This window comes from Malania oleifera, chromosome 11 (genome assembly GCF_029873635.1).
Source record: "Malania oleifera isolate guangnan ecotype guangnan chromosome 11, ASM2987363v1, whole genome shotgun sequence".
NCBI lineage: Eukaryota > Viridiplantae > Streptophyta > Magnoliopsida > Santalales > Ximeniaceae > Malania > Malania oleifera.
In genome coordinates, this window is record NC_080427.1 from 1,723,183 (window position 1) to 1,740,052 (window position 16,870).

Here is a 16,870-nt window from a genome sequence, read left to right on the forward strand (position 1 = left end):
ACTTTGATACCTAATAGGAACCGTGGAACTTAAGTTATGAGATCCTAAGTTTTGACTCTTTGAGTCCAGTCCTGTTTTGATAATGACAAATCACTTGGTATTTGATCCGTGCATTGAGATTGTGAACATGAACTATATTAAACATGCACAAAAGGATAACAAGTCATGGAAGCCATGAAGATTAAAGCATACAAATCTAGGCAAAATCCGTGGAACTCAAAGAGTACAAGAATGGAGATGCAGGCAACAAGTTCAAGAACATTATGGGAATGGGTACTTAGAAACAATGTATTTACATTTTCATATAATTTAATTTAAGGCTCAACATATACTCTAGAATGACCTTATGACCCATGCATTTCATGAACATCTTTATGGGGCTTTCATGGACTTAGAAATATTTTTAAAACCCCGGAATATATTTTTATAAAAGGGCGAAGAAAGAGAGCAAAACAATCTTTCAAAATACAAAGAAAAAATTCAGGAAATAGGAAGTTCAGTAAACCAAATTCAACGATCAGTTGCTTGAAGTTGCCACTTTAGAAGACCAAAGTTAACCCCAGTCGTTTGAAGGATTTTTTTAGAAGACCGAAGATTAAGTTCAATCACCTAAAGAATTTATGGTGAAACATAGAACCCGGTAGAAGCACCATAGAAGACTGAACTCACACTTCAGTCGTCTGAAGCTGACACTTTAGTCGTATGAACTCCAACTTCAATCGTCTAACTTCGTGTCTAGGTTATTTTCTTCAAAACTGTAAGGAACTTCAATCGTTTGGGCCTTTGACCTTAGTCGTCTAAACTTGCGAGAAAACTTAAAAATCTAATTTTTAATAAGAGAACTCACGAGGTTGGGACCTATCCTAAGGCCAAGATACCTATATATTGAACATCTAAACCCTAGTGCATTAGCGAAGATCAACGAGAAGAGAAGATAAGAGAACATATTTTTTAAAGAGAATGAGAAACTTGAGCATATAGCTATACGATTGCCTACACTCTAGCTCATACTCATCGAGCTTGGGCAAATCAACTCAGAAAAATAAAGGGATTTAGTATACACATCTTGATTTCTTTCTAATATTGAGGTTTGGTCAATCACACTACTTGTTAAGAGTTATTCTCATGGATTTTCTTCATCTAAACTATTTTGCAGATTAATATCTAGTTTTCAAAGAGCTTGTAATTGCAAAATCTACTTTGGAATATTTGTTAAGAGGTTGATCTTGAGTGTGCATATATATTAAAACATTTTGATAACATTACCACTTGAGAAAAGCTTTTGTTATTGATTAGATATTTTTGATTCAAGTGAGTTTTCATTCAAAGACTTGATATTTTTGAATATTCCAAAATCTACTTGATTGAAAAGTCTAAAGGTTATCTATATACACTTGAGATAAATATTGTTGTGACAAAGTGTGTTTCAAATCTTTGCAATCGTCAAAGTTTTTTTTTTTTTATGTATTGAAATATTTAACCTAAGTTCTCCAAACATTGATTTATATAAATATTTTTGGGAGATTTGATAAAAGGGGAAGTTAGTGAATCATATTCTTGCATATAACGATTATATCGTTACATTCATTCTGAGCTTCAAGTTTCATCATATGATTATGTATTAGGAATTTCAATTGTACTCACCAACTTTGGTAGAAGAAACTTTAAGTGTTTTATAGATTTCATTGTAATCACGGTTCTAGTTGTGAACCGAGTTTGAGGAGAGAGTTGTATCTCTTGTAAGTAGTGGATTAGGAGGAAGCTGCACCTCTTATAAGAAATGGATGTAAAAGCTCTATCCCAATTTAAGGAGTAGGGATTATAGTGGAATCCTTGAGTGGGTTGCTCAAGGCAAGAATATAGGCCGTGTTGGCTGAACCTCGTAAAATTGCGTTTGCATTCTCTCTTCCCTTATCCTTTTATTTTCAGCATTGCATTTCAATATCTAGTTTTCTTGTGTATGTTGAATAACTTCACACACACTTAATTGGGTAGAGAGGAATTCATTGATACAGTAATTTAAATCAACTTCAAATCCCAGCCATTAATTAGTTAAATTTAGAAATAGGGATTAATTGGTAAATAAGTTTGAAATAATTTAAAATACCCAATTCACCTCCCTCTTGGGATTACACCTTAATCAACATTTGGTATCATAAAAGATTAACATAGACTTAATAGTTCTTTTGTAAAAAGATCACATGGCACACATCGGTGTAACTCCATTCGGTGAGGACACTCATCCACTAGACCACCAATTTTCTGTGGTGTAAATTACACCTATTGGAACCGTAGGATGAGCATAAACTTGTTAAATGTTGATTGGAAGGTATGGAAAATAGTTACTAAGGGAAACCATGTTCCCATGAAAGTAATTGACAAGGTAAATGTACCTAAAATTGAAGATGAATATACTGAGAAAGATTGGAAATCGGTACAAATAAATGCTACTACAATGAACTTGCTTTTATGTGCATTAAATGTAAATGAATTTAATAGGGTAATGGCACGTAACTCTACTAAAGAAGTTTGGGAAAAATTAGAAGTTACATATGAAGGCACTAAGGAAGTAAAAGATAGTAGGATAAACATGCTCACTAGTGAATATGAAGCATTTAAGATGACAGCTGATGAATCTATTCAATCCATGTGCCATAGATTCACAGACATCACAAATTCTTTAAATGCACTTGGAAAAACTTACCCTACTTATGAGTTGATCAAGAAAATACTCAAGGGCTTACCTCCAGTTTGGAAAGTTAAAGCTACAACAATAGCAGAAGGGAGAAATCTCAAGGAGATTTCTGTTAACGAGCTCATTACACCACTCATCACCTATGAGTTTGCAATAAATGATAGGAAAAATGAGCAAAGCAAAGCAAAGAAAGCCATAACACGTAAAGCATCGTCAAACAACTCCAGTGAAAAAAATGATTGAGAATTATATGTCGACATGACTTTGCTAACAAAGAAGTTCGAAAAGTTCTTGAAGAAGAATAAGAAGTTCAGTAGAAAATTTTGGAACTCAAAATTAGAAAGAGGAGAGTCAAGCATGAAGAAAAATGAGGAAGATCCACCAACATGCTACAATTGCAGAGAGGTTGGACACATCAAGCCTGAGTGTCCCAAATTAGTGAAAGCCTCCAAGAGAAAGAAGAAGGCTCTAAAAGTCAGTTGGGATACGCATATGTGTCTAATGGTACATGATGATCTTGAGGTACAATCATCATTCTGATCACCTTATTATTATTCCAATGATTCTGAAAATGAGAATGACATGCTTTCATATGATGAACTGAAACAAGAATACTTATACTCTATTAAAATGCTTCAGAAGAAAACTAATAAAATCTATAATTTGAAAAATAAAGTCAAAGAACTTTCAAATTTAGTTGAACACCAAAATGAATCTCATGCCTAACTCATGAAAAACAAGGATTTGAAAATTGAGGAGTTAGAAAAGAATTTGAAAGATAAATCTAAGATTATTTGTAAATTTTCTGAAGGACAAAACAATTTTAAAAAACACCTAGGAGCTCAAAGAAATTATCTAGAAAAGGAAGGTCTTGGGTTTAATGGAAAGGAAAATCTAAAATGGAGATAGCTTTACATGGGATACTTTGTAAGAGAGTCAAAATTATATGTTCCAACTAAGGACTATCGTAGAATTATTACATGCTTTAAAAGTAAGAGGTTGGGTCACATAAAATTTGACTGTCCTCTAAAAAATAAAGATGTCAAAATTAAGAAAGTATGGAAGGTAAAAGGAGAATCTAGTACTAACCCCCCTAGACCCATGAAAATTTGGGTACCAAAACTAGTTATCTGATTGTGTCTTGCATATATGCTTAAGATCATCATCCTCAAAAGACATATGGTATATGGATAGCAGATGTTCATGTCACATGATCGGGGATAAAGTGAAGTTCACATCCATCTCACCCAAGGATGAAGGATTTGTCACTTTTAGAGATAATGCTAAGGGAAGGATCACAGGTGCAGGTAAAGTTGGTAATGATTCATCACTAATTATAGATGATGTTTTATTGGTTGATGATTTGAAGCACAACTTATTAAGTATAAGCCAACTATGTGATAAAGGTTACAAAGTGTTTTTTGAACATGACAAGTGCATAGTTGAACACAAAACTGATAAGAAGATACTGTTCACAATTGAGCATCATGAAAATGTATATACCACCAGTTTTTATAACTTAACCTCACAGAGTATGACATGCTTCTCTACTATAAATGAAATTAGTTTGATTTGGCATAGGAGATGAGGACACGCAAACATGGACTTAATATCTAAACTAGTTAAAGGAGACTTGGTTAAAGGATTGCCTAAGGCAAAATTTGTCAAAGATAAAATCTATTGACCTTATAGGTCATGCCCGGTTTTGATTATGACAAATAGTCATTGCATCTAATAAGTGTTCGAGGTTTTGTGTAGGAACTAAGATTGTTAAGATCAAGATGGGCATAAAGCAAGTAAAGCCTAAAGACCAATTTATATTCAGTGTTGTAATATGTATTTCATTTACATAATTGGTCTGTAATGGTAATTAGGGCTCTGGTTTGTAATAAGCTCACATACATCATATGCATGATAATACATAAGCTCAAACAAACCATAAATGAAAAATGACCTTAGGGTTTTCCCCTCAGTCGACCTCTGGTCGACTGACACCAGACTTTTTCACTGTCTTTAATTAGACCCCAAGCGACCTTAGGACACTTACCTTTGCATTTTCATGTATTAGGAATTTGAATAGGGTGAATGGTTGTTGAAACAGGACCAAAATGCGCACATTGTGCACTTTCGATCGACCGGCCAACACAGTTCATTTTGGCTTGGTCGATTGAACCAGACCTAGGTCAACTGTTGACCAAGGTCCTGGTCAACCGAACCTATGCAGCTCATAACCCTCCAGTCGACCGAAGCCCTCTCTGGTCAACAATTTGACCATCTGGTTGACCGAGCCATTTTTGTACTCCAACTACTTGGTCGACCGAGGGTCCTCAGAAAAAATCCTAATGGCATGGTCGACTGAACCAGCCAGTTCAAAATGGTCTAGTTGACGAAACCTCGGAGAAATGGGAAATCGCCCACTTTCGGTCGATCGAGCCTTTAGTTCAAAAACCTCCTAGTCGACCGAACCATATGAGATCTGGTCTACCAAAACTGTTTTGGTCGACTAAACCTCTCGAGTTGCCCTGATTTTTACTGCGGTTAAACATTTTTTAAACAGGATTAAAATATTTAAAATGTCATTAAACTTACCTAATAATACCCAATAGGTCTCTAATAGTCATATCTCTTCCCATGTCTATATATATGAGATCATTGTCAAAATTAGTGTGGGATTAGCTACTTTGATTAGGAGAAATTCCATGAAATTTCCAAATCTTATAATACTCATATCCAAGCCCCAACCACTCACACTTACCTTCTTTTATTGCTCAAAATCTATGTAAGTTGATTGAGTGCTTGATTAGAAAGGTTTGCTCTCCCATTCTGATAAGATTGATTGGATTTTTACGGGAGCTATACCTAAGTGTTCTTATGGAACTTTGTTAATAAGTCTCTCCTAAAAAGACTTATATAAAACTTCTGAGTATTGCATATTAATTGCAATATCTTGAGAAGTTTGTATTTGTTTTTGGATTGCAAAAACTTGTCAAACATTTTCAAATATCTATTGTGCCTTTATCTTAAAAAATATTTGAAGAGATATTTGTTCATGTGATAAAATCTTTGTTGCAATATTCATTAACTCACATATCCTTTGCTGAATACAAAGATTGAATATCTTTTTGCAAACCAAAAATATACATTACTAGAGCATCATATGATTGAGAAAACCCGCTCATTGAAATATACGTGTATATTGTTTGGCTAGTATCTTTATGTGAACATCTTGCCTGAATATCTTGTGATACAACGATTTTTTGATTGATACTCTCACGCACTTATTACACTGATAGTAAATATATATATACCTAAGAGTTGAGACATTGGATCACATTGAGCTTACATATTATATCATTTGTGGTGTATGTAATTGCACGTATTTGGGTACATATATGCTTTAAACGAAAGCACAATCACTGTACCATTTGGTTGTAATACACATCTTTTGTATTTCCAGACACGGGCCTAAAAAAGGAAGACTAGCCCTAGAATAGTCCCAGATTGGCTTAGACCCGGTTAGGAAAGCTAGGTGCGCAATCTTGTTAAGGCGTGTTGGTTGAGGTTAGCCCCGCTAATTGACCTGGTTAAGGTTAGGTCAGCCCTGTGCTAATTGACCTGGCTGTAATCAATGCCGCTCCACCCTTAAGAGAGCTATTAGTGGAATCCTCGGGCTTGCGAGCTAGAGGCGGGGACGTAGGCACAGTTGGCCAAACCCCGATAACATATCGTCTGTTTATTTACATTTCCACACTCTATATTTATTGCACACATATGTTATTGTGTGAATGATGTGCTTGATTTTAATATCTACATATCTTATACACCCACGCATTTGGAATTATATAAACCGACCTTAGGTTGTTTTACCTGGGTATTTAACCTACGCGATAAATTTGAAAATTCCAATTCACCCCCCCTCCCTCTTGGGAATACACCAATTCTAACAAAATATGTGAGGCTTGTCGACTAGGAAAACAAGTAAGAACAAGCTTTAAGAAGAAGAAAGAAATCTCCACTACTAGGTCACTTAAAATGCTACACTTAGACTTATTTGGTCCAAACCCAATTCAAAGTTTATGAGGAAAATCATACGCATTTGTCATAGTTGATGATTTTTCAAGATATACATGGGTACTATTCTTAGGTCACAAAGATGAAGCGTGTGAACAATTTATAAACCTATACAAGAAAAACCAAAATGAAAAAGGATATATTATCACTAAAATTCGAAATGAAAAGGGTAGAGAATTTAAAATCAAGGCACGAAAGACTACTACAACTCAATATGAATAGCTCATAATTTTTCGTCTCGTAAAACACCACGACAAAATGGTGTAGTTGAGAGTAAGAATAGGTCTATACAAGAAATGGCTAGAACTAAGATTAACGAACATAAATTACCTATGTATTTTTGGGTTGAGGTAGTGAATACCGCTTGCTATGTTCTAAATAGAGTTTTGATTATACCATCTCTTAATAAGACTCCGTACGAATTATGGAATGGCCATAGACCAAACATATCATATTTTCATGTCTTTGGCTAAAAATGTTTTATGCTTAGAAACAACAAACATCTAGGAAAGTTTGATGTGAAATCTGCTGAAGGTATCTTTGTAGGGTATGCCTTGCATAGTAAAGCCTACAGAGTATATAATAAAAAAACTTTAAAGGTTATAGAATCTATTCATGTAGTGTTCGATGAGCCAAATCCCTTCTCCAAAAGAACTGATAAAGATGAAATTGAGATAAATAAGGAGTTTGAGAAACTATCCATTGAGAATGATTCAGAAAAGAAAGATGAAATTAAGGAACCATCCACTGAAACTAATCAAATTGAAAATGAGGTTAATGAACAATCTAGAGAATGGAATTATATAAAGAATCATCCCATTGATCAAATAATAGGTGAACCATTACGTGGAGTAGCCACACGATCCTCACTTAGGAATATGATGAATCATTTTGCCTTTCTATCTGAAGAAGAAGCTAGGAATGTGAGTGAAGCAATTGAGGATGAATCATAGGTGTTGTCCGTGCAAGAAGAGTTAAACCAGTTTGAGAGAAACAAAGTATGGACACTAGTTCCTAGACCTTAGGATAAGACAAAATGGATATACAAGAACAAGAATGATGAACATGGGAAAGTTGTTTGAAATAAGGCTAGACTAGTAGCTTAGGGATATAACCAGGAAGAAGGTATAGCTTTTGAAGAAACCTTTGCACCTGTAGCTAGAATGGAAGCCATTCGAATGCTTTTAGCCTATGCAGATTTTAAGGATTGCAAGTTATATCAAATGGATGTCAAAAGTACATTTTTAAATGGCTACATAAGTGAAGAAGTATATGTAGAACAACCCCCAGGTTTTGAAAACTATAAGAATCCAGATCACGTTTATAGACTAACAAAAGCCTTATACAGTTTAAAGCAAGCTCCTAGAGCTTGGTATGAAAGGCTAAGCAGTCTTCTACTAGAAAATTGATTTATCAGAGGAAAGATAGATACAACTCTGTTCATAAAGTCTAAGAAAGATGACATTCTCCTAGTCCAAGCATATGTAGATGATATCATATTCGGAGCTACAAATAAAGAATTGTGTAATGAATTTGCTAGTACTATGCAAAATGAATTGAAAGAAGCATGATGGGTGAACTAAATTTCTTCCTAGGACTTTAGATCAAACAAGAAAAACATTGAATATTTATAAATCAATCGAAGGACATTAGATATCTGCTCAAAAATTTTAATATGGAAGATGGAAAAATACTAGGTACACCTATAAGCGCTTCATTGAAATTAGACAAAGATGAACAAGGTATACCAGTAGATGTCAAGCTTTATCGTGGAATGATTGGTAGCTTACTATATCAAACCTATAGTAGACTGGGCATAATGTTTACCGTATGTTTGTTCGCAAGATTTCAAGATGCACCAAAAGAGTCACATTTTCTAACTGTTAAACGAATACTTAGATACCTGATATGAACCATGGAAATTGTATTACGGTATCCTAAGTATACATCTTTTGAGATTATCAGCTATTCAAATGCTAATTTTGCGGGTAGCAAAGTGGATAGGAAGAGCATGAGTGGTACATGTCATTTCTTAGGACATTCGTCAGTCTCTTGGTTTTCCAAGAAGCAAAATTCAGTTTTTTTTTCCACAGCGGAGGCAGAATACATAGCAATAGGTAGTTGTTGTGCTCAAATGCTATACATGAAGCAACAATTGATGGATTTTGGGTTAAGCTATGAAACAATTCCTATAAGATGCGACAATACAAGTGTAATAAACATCTCAAAGAATCCTATATTATATTCACGAACTACACATATAGAAATAAGACATCATTTTCTTCATGATCATGTGCAAAAAGGAGATGTGATACTTGAGTTTGTAAGCACAAATGAACAATAGGTAGACATATTCACGAAACCACTTGTGGAGGATAAGTTTAGCCAAATTAGGTGAGAATTAGGCCTGATGCATAGTCGAGAGGTTGCTTATAATTATATTAGATGACATAATTCATGCGGAGCAACGTCACTTGATATTAACAATTTGTTAAAACATTTCACTTTCGATTCATATGTTCTAAGTTGACATCACATTAATCAACATTGGTATCCTCACACAATCTTTGACATTTGGCACACTATGTATGTTCACAATGCAATTTACAATCCACAACACAGATTTATACATTAGCAAGGGGAATCGATGATGTCAAACATGGGAGAAGTAAATTTTTTTTTTTTCAAATCAGATTGTTAAATAAGTTCAACACTCCTTTTTTTTAGGGGAGAAAAATATAAGGCTATGTCAACTCATGTATTAGTATTATACTCCTTTTTTTTTTATGTCAAAAGGGGGAGAAGAATCAAGATTTAGGCAAAAATGGTTGATAACACTAATTGTGTGAAGGGGGAGAAGAATCAAATTATAAGATGAATCAGGTTATAAGAATCAGGCTATGGCAAAACTAAATATGTAAAGGGGAGAAAAATCAGGCTATAGGAGAAGAATCAAGCTAAACAACTTGTGTATGAACATTAGCATATTTTACTTGGAATAAGGCAAAACAACATGTGTATGAACCTAAGTATACTGCATTTGGCATGAGCATATTTCACTTACTAAATATTTGATGCATTATTTTAGCGGGAACCTTGTTAGGCGTAACCCATTTTTGTTCTATATTTTATCTCGTGTATTTGTCATCATCAAAAAGGGGGAGATTGTTGACTCTATGAGTCCAATCCTGTTTTGATAATGAAAAATCACTTGGTATTTGATCTATGCATTGAGATTGTGAACAAGAACTATATTAAGAATGCACGAAAGGATAACAAGTCGTGGAAGCCATGAAGATTAAAATATACATGTCTGGGCAAAATCTATGGAACTTAAAGAGTATAAGAATGAAGATGCAAACAAAAAATTCAAGATCGTCATGGGAACAGGTACTTAGAACCAATGTATTTACATTTTCATATGATTTAATTTGAGGCTCAACATATACCCTAGAATGACCTTAGGACTCATACGTTTCATGAACATCATTTGGGGACCTTCATGGACTTAGAAATATTTTTAAAATCCCAGAAAATATTTTTATAAAAGGGCCAAGAAAGAGAGCAAAGAAGTTTTTCAAAATATAAAGAAAAAATTTAGGAAAGAGGAACTTTAGTAGACTGAAGTAAACGGTTAGTTGCCTGAAGTTTCCATTTCAGAAGACTGAAGTTAACTTCAGTCATCTGAAGAATTTCTTCAGAAGACCGAAGATTAAGTTCAGTTGCCTAAAGAATTTATAGTGAAACACAAAACCTGACAGAAGCACCTCAGAAAACTGAACTCAGACTTCAGTAGTTTGAACCTGACACTTTAGTCGTCTGAACCCCAACTTCAGTCATTTGACCTCAGGTTATTTTTTTGAAAGCTCTAAGGAACTTCAGTCGTGTAGGCCATTGACCTCGGTCATCTGAACTTGCGGGAAAACTTAAAAATCTAATTTTGAATAAGAGAACTCGTAAGATATTTTTTGATCAAATGGTTAAGATCTATCCTAAAAGAAAAATACCTATATATTGAACATCAAAACCCTAGTGCATTAGCGAATATCAATGAGAAGAGAAGTGAACATATTTTTGAAAGAGAATTGAGAAACTTGAGCATATAGCTATACGATTGCCTGCACTCTAGCTCATACTCATCAATCTTGGGCAAATCAACTCAAAAAAACAAAGGGATTTCATAGACACATCTTGATTTCTTTATGATATTGAGGTTTGGTAAATCACACTGTTTTTTAAGAGTTATTCTCATAGAGTTTCTTCATCTAAACTGATTTGTTAATTAATATCTAGTGTCAAATAGCTTGTCATTGCAAAATCTGCTTTTGAATATTTGTTTAGAGGTCGATGTTGAGTATGCATATATAATAAATCATTTTGATAAGATTACAACTTGAGATAAGCTTTTGTTATTGATTAAATATTTTTGATTCAAGTGATTTTTTCATTCAAAGACTTGATATTTTTGAATATTCCAAAATCTACTTGATTGAAAAGTCATAAGGTTATCTATATACACTTGAGATAAATATTGTTGTAACAAAGTGTGTTTCAAACCTTTGCAATCTTTAGAATTTTTTTTTTTTTTTTTATGTATACAAAGATTTAACCTAAGTTCTCCAAAGCATTGATTTATATAAATATTCTAGGGAGATTAGATAAAAGGGGAAGTTAGTGAATCACATTCTTGCATATAACGATTGTATCATTACATTCATACTGAGTTTCAAGTTTCATCATATGATTATGTATTAGGAATTTCAATTGTACTCAGTAGTTTTGTTAGAAGCAACTTTCAGTGTTTTACAGATTTCATTGTAATCACGGTTCAAGTTGTGAATCGGGCTTGAGAAGAGAGCTGTATCTCTTGCAAGTAGTGGATTAGGAGAAACTTGTACCTCTTGTAAGCAGTAGATGTAAGGGAAGCTCCGTCCTAATTTAAAGAGCAGGGATTATAGTTGAATTCTTGAGTGGGTTGCTTATGGCGAGGTCATAGGCTGAGTTGGCTGCATTCTCTCTTCCCTTATCTTTTTACTTTCCACATTGCATTTCAATATCTAGCTTGCTTGTGTATATTGAATAACTTCACACACACTTAATTGGGTAAAAAGGAATTCATTGATATAGTAATTTATATAAGTTTCAAATTCGTGCCATTAATTAGTAAAATATAGAAATAGGGAGTCATTGGTAAATAAGTTTGAAATAATTTACAATACCCACTTCTCCCCCTATTGGGATTACACCTAAATTAACACTAAGTATATATCTTTTGAGATTATCAGTTATTCAGATGCTGATTTTTCTGGTAGCAAAGTGGATAGGAAGAGCACGAGTGGTACTTGTCATTTATTAGGACATTCTTTAGTATCTTGGTTTTCTAAGAAACAAAATTCATTAGCACTTTCCATAGCTGAGGCTGAATACTTAGCGACAGGTAGTTTTTGTGCTCAAATGCTATACATGATGCAACAACTGATGAATTTTTGATTAAGCTATGAAACAATTTCTATAAGATGCGACAATACAAGTGCAATAAACATCTCAAAGAATCCTATATTACATTCACAAACTAAACATATAAAAATAAGACATCATTTTCTTCATGATCATGTGCAAAAAGGAGATGTGATACTTGAGTTTGTAAGCACGAATGAACAATGGGCAGACATAATCACGAAACCACTTGCGGAGGATAAGTTTGTCCAAATTAGGCGAAAATTAGGCCTGATGCATAGTCGAAAGGTTGCCTATAATTATATTAGATGACATAATTCAGGCAGAGCAACGTCACTTGATATTCACAATTTGTTAAAACATTTCACTTTCGACTCACTTGTTCTCATTTGATATCACATTAATCAACATTGGTATCCTCACATAATCTTTGACATTTGGCACATTGTGTATGTTCTCAATGCAATTTACATTCCACAACACGGATTTATGCATTAGTAAGGGGGATGGTTGATGTCAAACGTGGGAGAAGTAAATTTTTTTTCAAATATGATGGTTAAATAAGTTCAACACTTTAAGACTTAAAAGGGGAGAAAAATATAAGACTATGTCCACTCATGTATTAGTATTATATTCCTTTTTGTTGATGTCAAAAGGGGTAGAAGAATCAGGATTTAGGAAAACATGGGCAAAAATGGTTGACAACACTAATTGTGTGAAAGGGGAGAAGAATTAGGTTACAAGATGAATCGGGTTATAAGAATCAGGCTATGGAAAAACTAATTGTGTAAATGGGAGAAAAATCAGGCTATAGGAGAAGAATCAAGCTAAACAACTTGTGTATGAACATGAGCATATTTTACTTGGAGTCAGGCTAAACAACATGTGTATGAACATGAGCATATTGTATTTGGCATGAGCATATTTCACTTACTAAATATTTGATGCATTATTTTAAGGGGAGCCTTGTCAGGCATAACCCATTTTTATTCTATATTTTTGCTCGTATATTTGTCATCATCAAAAAGGGGGAGATTGTTGACTCTATGAGTCTAATCCTATTTTGATAATGACAAATCACTTGGTATTTGATATGTGCATTGAGATTGTGAACATGAACTATATTAAGCATGTATGGAAGGATAACAAGTCATGAAAGCCATAAAGATTAAAGCATACAAATCTAGACAAAATCTATGGAACTCAAAGAGTATAAGAATGAAGATGCAAGCAACAAGTTCAAAAACATCATGGGAATGGGTACGTAGAACCAATGTATTTACATTTTCATAGGATTTAATTTGAGGCTCAATATATACCCTAGAATGACCTTAGGACTCATGCATTTCATGAAAATCATTAGGGGACCTTCACGAACTTAGAAATATTTTTAAAATCCTAGAAAAAACTTTTATAAAAGGGCCAAGAAAGAGAGCAAAGCAGTTTTTCAAAATATAAAGAAAAAATTCAGGAGATAGGAACTTCAGTAGACCGAAGTCAACGGTCAGTCGCCTGAAGTTGCCACTTTAAATGACCGAAGTTAACCTCAGTCATCTAAAGAATTTTTTCAGAATACCAAAAATTAAATTCGGTTGCCTGAAGAATTTATTGTGAAACACAAAACCTGGCAGAAGCCCCTAAAGAAACTGAACTTAGACTTCAGTAGTCTGAACCTGCCACTTCAGTCATCTGAACCCCAACTTTAGTCATCTGACCTTATGTCCTGGTTATTTTTTTCAAAACTCTAAGGAACTTCATTCTCTTGGGCCTTTGACCTTATTCGTCCAAACTTGCGAGAAAACTTAAAAATCTAATTTTTAAAAAGAGAACTTGTGAGATATTTTTTGATCAAACGGTTAAGATCTATCCTAAAGGCAAGATACCTATATATTGAACATCTAAACCCTAGTGCGTTAGCGAAGATCAATGAGAAGAGAAGAAAACATCTTTTTGAAAGAGAATTGAGAAACTTGAGCATATAGCTATACGATTGCCTACACTCCAACTCATACTCATCAAGCTTGGGAAAATCAACTCAGAAAAACAAAGGGATTTTATATACAAATCTTGATTTCTTTCTGATATTGAGGTTTGGTAAATCACACTTATTTTAGGAGTTATTCTCATAGAGTTTCTTCATCTAAAATGATTTTTTTATTAATATCCAGCTTTCAAAGAGCATGTCATTGCAAAATTTACTTTTGAATATTTGTTAAGAGGTTGATCTTGAGTGTGCATATATATTAAATTATTTTGATAAGAGTAACACTTGAGAAGAGCTTTTGTTATTGATTAGATATTTTTTATTCAAGTGAGTTTTCATTCAAAGTCTTGATATTTTTTAATATTTCAAAATCTACTTGATTGAAAAGTCTAAAGGTTATCTATATACACTTAAGATAAGTATTGCTGTGACAAAGTGTATTTCAAATCTTTGTAATCTTCATAATTATTTTTTTATGTATTCAAAGATTTGACCTAAGTTCTCCAAAGCATTCATTTATATAAATATTTTTTGGAGATTTGATAAAAGGGGAAGTTAGTGAATCATATTCTTTCTTATAACGATTATATCGTTACATTCATACTAAGCTTCAAGTTTTATTATATGATTATGTATTTGGAATTTCAATTGTACTCACTAGCTTTGTTAGAAGCAACTTTGAGTGTTTTACAAATTTCATTGTAATCACCGTTCGAGTTGTGAATTGGGCTTGAGGAGAGAGTTGTATCTCTTTTAAGCTGGGGATTATAAGGAAGTTGTACCTCTTGTAAGCAGCGGATGTAAGGAAACCTCTGTTCTAATTTAAGAAGCAGAGATTATAGTTGAATCCTTAAATGGGTTGCTCAAGGCGAGGACGCAGGCCGAGTTGGCTGCATTCTCTCTTCCCTTATCTTTTTATTTTCCACATTGGATTTCAATATCTAGCTTGCTTGTGTATGTTAAATTATTTCACACACACTTAATTAGGAAAAAAAGAATTCATTGATATGGTAATTTAAATCAGCTTCAAATCCCTACCATTAATTAGTTAAATATAGAAATAGTGATTAATTAGAAAATATGTTTGAAAGATTTTAAAATACCCAATTCACCCCCTATTGGGATTACACCTAAATCAACACTAAGTATACATCTTTTGAGATTATCAGCTATTTAGATGCTAATTTTACTGGTAGTAAAGTGGATAAGAAGAGCACGAGGGGTACTTGTCATTTCTTAGGAAATTCGTTAGTATCTTGGTTTTCCAAGAAACAAAATTGAGCAGCTCTTTCAATAGCTGAGGCAGAATACATAATGGCAGGAAGTTGTTGTGCCCAAACACTATACATGAAGCAACAATTGATGAATTTTGGGTTAAGCTATGACATAATACCTATAAGATGTGATAATACGAGTGCAATAAACATATCAAAGAATCCCATATTACATTCATGAACTAAGCATATAGAAATACGACATCACTTTCTTCATGATCATGTGCAAAAACGGAATGTGACACTTGAGTTTGTATGCACAGATGAACATTGGGCAGACATATTCACGAAACCACTTTGGAGGATAGGTTTATCCAAATTAGGCATGAATTAGGCCTGATGCATAGTCATGAAGTTGCCTACAATTACATTATATAACATAATTCAAGGAAAGCAACGTCACTTAATATTCAAAATTGATTAAAACTTTCAAGTTCGGCTCATTTGTTCCATTTTGGTATGACATTAGTTAACATTTGGAATTACACTCCCATAATGATGAGAGCATATTAACTTCCACAAGTTAATCCTCACATAATCATTGAAGTTTAATGATTGAGTTCGCTTATACATTTATATGACATTTATTACACTGTGTTTGTTCACATTGAAATTTAAATTCAGCAACAGAGTTGTCTGCACTAGCAAGTGGGAGAAGTAAATTAAAGTAACATAGAGAGACATGTTTCACAGTACAATCCTTTCACAGATACTGGTTGAATAAGTTCAAAACTTAAAAAGCTAAAGGGATAGAAGAATATAAAAGTATGTCCACTCATGTTTTTTGTTATGCACCTTTTTGTTGATGTCAAAATGGGGAGAAGAATATTAGTTTATGTCAAAGGGGGGAGAAAAATCAGAAATAAAAATGGTTGGCAAAAATGGTTAGGAAAACTAATTGTGTAAAAAGGGGAGAAGAATATCATGAATATCATTTTATAGTAAAAATGTATGGCCAAACAAAGTGTATGATCGTGGTCATATTTTCATTGAGTGAATATTTGATGCATTATTTGAGGGGGGGGGGACTTCTTAGGTGTAAGCCATTATATATTTTTGCTCGTGTATTTGTCATAATAAAAAAAGGGGAGATTGTTGACTCTATGAGTCCAATCCTGTTTTGATAATGACAAATTACTTGGTATTTGATATAAGCATTGAGGCTGTAAACATGAACAATATATAGCATGCACGGAAGGATGACAAGTAATGGAAGCCATGAAGATCAAAGCATAGATATCTCGGCACAATCCATGGAACTGAAAGAGTTGAAGAATGAAGATGCAAGCGGCAAGTTCAAGATCGTCATGGGAATGGGTACTTAGAACTTATGTATTCACATACTTCATATAATTTAATTTGAGGCTGAACATATACCCTATAATGACT